At 47.6% G+C, this 4,107-nt stretch overlaps 1 protein-coding gene across 3 annotated transcripts in view; it reads right to left on the bottom strand.

Moving 5' to 3' along the window:
* The window catches only part of UPF2 (UPF2 regulator of nonsense mediated mRNA decay), a 124,843-nt gene extending 121,124 nt beyond the window's left edge, over nucleotides 1–3,719 (bottom strand). For 2 of the 3 annotated variants that reach the window (XM_032244067.1, XM_032244070.1), the window contains exon 1: nucleotides 3,585–3,719. The gene's annotated coding sequence lies outside the window, so the exon portion shown is untranslated. The remainder of the gene's footprint in view (nucleotides 1–3,584) is intronic. The other variant, XM_032244069.1, reaches the window with a different exon arrangement.
* Nucleotides 3,720–4,107: the final 388 nt, after the last annotated feature.

The raw sequence follows: 4,107 nt of genomic DNA, 5'->3' as shown, positions 1-4,107 counted from the left end.
AGGCTGAGGCAGGAGAATTGCCTGAGCCTCCTGAGTAGCTGGGATTACAGGCACGTGCCACCATGCCCAGCTAATTTTTTTTTGTAGTTTTAGTAGAGACGGGGTTTCACCATGTTGACCAGGATGGTCTCGATCTCTTGACCTCGTGATCCACCCGCCTCGGCCTCCCAAAGTGCTGGGATTACAGGCTTGAGCCACCGCGCCCGGCTCTTACATAATGTTTTTAACTTTTAGCAGACTCTAGCCAAAACATATGGGGACAAGTTAATATCTAAGGTAATAACACAATCTGATTAAGGGATATTAATCATTATGTGAAAAAAAATTTACATATATTTCCCATTTTGTGATGTGAAGCATCAACAAGTGACATTTCAGCATCACAGGAAACTACAAAGAATGGCATCAGAACTTAAAATTTATGTCTCATTTCCTTTTTTTTTTTTTTTTTTTTTTGAGATGTAGTTTCACTCTTGTTACCCAGGCTAGCGTGCAATGGCACGATCTCGGCTCACGACAACTTCCACTTCCCGGTTCAAGCAATTCTTCTGCCTCAGCCTCCTGAGTACCTGGGATTATGGGCATGCGTCACAACGCTCAGCTAATTTTGTATTTTTAGTAGAGACAGGGTTTCTCCATGTTGGTCAGGCTGCTCTCGAACTCCCAACCTCCGGTGATCCACCTGCCTCAGCGTCCTGAAGCGCTGGAATTACAGGTATAAGCCACTGAGCCCAGCCTGTCACATTTCTAAAGATAAAATGAAATCTTAAGTTCTTCTAAGAAAACATTAAGAAATTCAAGTGGTATCTGACAAACTGACAAAGATCATAATTTATTAGTTCAACAAAGTCCCAAACTTTTATGACTTTAATAAGATTCATCTGTTCATTACATTTTGAGTACTTAATATGTGAAATAAAGCTACAGCAGGCATTCAAGAATTAGACTTGGGGCCAGACACGGTGGCTCATGCCTGCAATCCTAGCGCTTCGGGAGGCTGAGGTGGATGGATCTCGAGGCCATCCTGGCCAATATGGTGAAACCCCATCTCTAGTAGAGTACTTAATTAGCTGGAAGCGCGCGCCTGTACTCCTAGCTACTCGGGAGGCTGATGAAGGAGAATCATTGAACCTGAGAGGCAGAGTTGCAATGAGCTGAGATCATACCACTGCACTCCAGCCTGGGGACAAAATGAGACTCTGTCTAAAAAAAAAAAAAAAAAAAAAAAAGACTCTACCCTAGAGCATAATAAAACCCTTAAGTCCTGATACTGGTATTCTCTTTCAATCACTTAATCCTTACATTACAAGCATACACCCAAAGTATACTTGAAACTAAATTTCCCTAAACAAAAAAATAAGACAAAAATCTAAGTTCATGTAGAGACAGCAATGCAACTTGTGAGAACAACAAGCATAGGCTTGGAAGTCAGACAGATGTTAAGTCTGCATCCCAACTCTGCAGCCTTGTGGCTACGGAAATCAGGCAACTTCACTTCTGAGTCCACTTATCCATAAGACGGATATACTGTTATCTATCTTAAAGAATTCTTAAAATACTAGCATAGTAACTAGCATGAGGGAGGCATTAATAAATATTCTGTCACAAAGAACACTGAGAAATGCAGCATACAATGAAAGATTGTAAAGTCAGATAAAGACTATTAGATTTTGTCTAATTCTATCCACTATTTTGACATTAAAAGGACAGCAGGAGGGTCACCTACCCAGGATTACACAGTGAGTTTCGTGGCTGGACCAAGACTCACTACCCAGTGCTCTTTTTCACTACGTACACTAAAACGAATAAAATATATAAGCTATGATTCACCTCAATACATGTTTATGTCGACTTAAAAAACTGAGCATTAAGTGGTATTTAATAAAATACTAAAATTCTTTTTTTTTTTTTTAAAAAAAAAAAAACGGGGTCTTGCTCTGTTTAAACTTTAACAGCCAAACTTTTCATCTAAAGTGTTTCCAAAAGATTTTCAGGTCAAAAGTAGAATTCTAAACAGATCCTTTCTCAAGACAATAAGGAGAAATACAGATGCAGTTGCTAATTAAAAAATAACGATAATAATAATAATAATAATGAGAAAAAGTCGTGATCTTTTCACTGGAATCCGATTAGCTGTCACCAATTAGTTTGCTGAATACAATTATATTCAGACTACCCTTAAAAGGGAGCCATGCTTTAAAACCACCTTTCCAGCTCCTAAAATAGTGTCCTGGCACTTGGACTGTATATTTTATTTGGTATTCTAAATATATTCTGAACTTCCAAAAGAAAGTAAAACTAATTTACTAGTAAAAGTACCAATGGAGTGTACTGCGGGAGAGGGTACGGAAAGGGGGTGTTTCCCTTTTAAAGACAGTCCCCTGCGAAGCACCATATGGATTATGTATGAAATCCCAGTCGGAGTGCTCCGAAAATACTCCAGAGTGAGAGAATGCTGTTTTACCTTTCAGTTCTCCTATTCAAAATGTTCTAAGGACAGAACAGCATGGGAACACTATCCCCCAGTTTTTGACTTTATTTTTTTAAAGAACATCCTTAGTACAAAGGACTCGTTAAGAATTGTTAGAAATTTTACCAGCTCCCAAATATGGAGTCTAACAATGTTAAGAACACCTAATAACTATGACAAATGAGATAAAGCGTCAGCGAGGGTTTCACTTTGGTCTGATGGATCACTTCGTGTCGTTTAAGTCCTCTAAGAAGAGCAAGAGAGCTGAAGTTCCCATCACCACCCCAGCGTGTACCCCAGCTGGCTTTGCTCTGCCAACCTGGGGACCAAATACCCTGTGATCACCTCCTTAGTCCAACAGTCCTAGCAAGAAGAGAGTGCTGGGAGCCTTGAAGGGCTGAAGGCAAAGTGAAGAATCAACCAGCCTATGTGATTCAAAGGAAGTCAACCAAACAGCCCATGCCCACCATCCATCCCCAGATACACCCCAAACCCCTTCCCCTACACACACCTCTCCTACAAACCCCGCTCTGGTGGTGCAGGAACGTCTACACCCACCACACTTCCCCGCCACAACTCCCCTTCCCACGGGTAACCACGGTCACCTTCGCGGACCATCGCTGCCCCAACCCCAACTTCTCGCCCCACACTCCCTAGCCACCGACGCCTCCCCGGCCGGTCTCCTCACTCCGCATCCTCCCACACAAGCGCCCTCCCCACTTCCTCGCCCTCGCTTCGCTCCCGGCTCTCGAGGAGCTTCCCCCGACCTCCCCTCGCTCTCCTCCACGCCCCCGAACACCTTCGCCCCTCCACCGCGGGCTCCCCGCCTCCAGCCCCGAGGCCCGGCCGAAGCTTGTGGAGCAGGCACCTCCTCCACCGCCCCCCATAGCTGGCCCGGCCCGGGGGCTCCTGCGTTGATGGGAGCTTCGCAAAGAGGGGGTCTGAGGAGAACGACGCCGGACCCGCGGTCCCTCCACTGCTCGCCGCCCCCGGAGAGCTGGAGTGCGGAGTCGCCTCTGGGGTCCCCCAGGGAGTAGGAGTCTAGGCCGATGCCCCCAGCCCCGTTTCCTCCCGATCGTTGGAGCGGAGGGGAAGGAGGATCCCCGGGACTCACCTCGAGCCTGTTGTCAACATTAGCCCCGGGTTTCCCAGCACCAACTCCAGCGCTCGGGCTCTCCCCTCCCCTCCCCCCACCTATCTCGCAGCCGAGGGCCCGCCTTCCCTCAGCTCCCCCTCCTCCCTCCGCCCGCCGGCCCTCCCGCCCGCCACTCACCAGCGCGGCCGGGCTGCGAGTGGGGGCGGGGCGGAGGGATGCGAGAGGGGAAAAGGCGGTCCGCGCGACTGCCCGATTAGAAACAGTCTGGGTCGCCCTTCCAGCAGCATGCCGATGCCCTCAGCTTGACTCTGGGGTGGTGGGTCCACGGCAAAGGCTCATAGAGGTGCCACCCACTTAATGGCTCTTCCAAATTCCCCACTCGATGAGAAGTGCGAATTTTTCAGACAGGCAATGCGTAGGGTGGCCAATACCAGCACCTCAAGCCAGGGCCCCAGCGGAGGGGTGGAGTGTTCCGAGGACCAGAGGCAGGAAGTGGATTGGTCGCCAGGAAAGGGAAAGCTTCTGAATTGGAGCTGCGCAG

This window comes from Sapajus apella, unplaced genomic scaffold (assembly GCF_009761245.1).
Source record: "Sapajus apella isolate SASKATOON/1434 unplaced genomic scaffold, GSC_monkey_1.0 scaffold53, whole genome shotgun sequence".
NCBI classification, from domain to species: Eukaryota; Metazoa; Chordata; class Mammalia; order Primates; family Cebidae; genus Sapajus; species Sapajus apella.
Note: the sequence above shows the minus strand (reverse complement) of the source record. Positions and strands in the feature narration are given on the sequence as shown.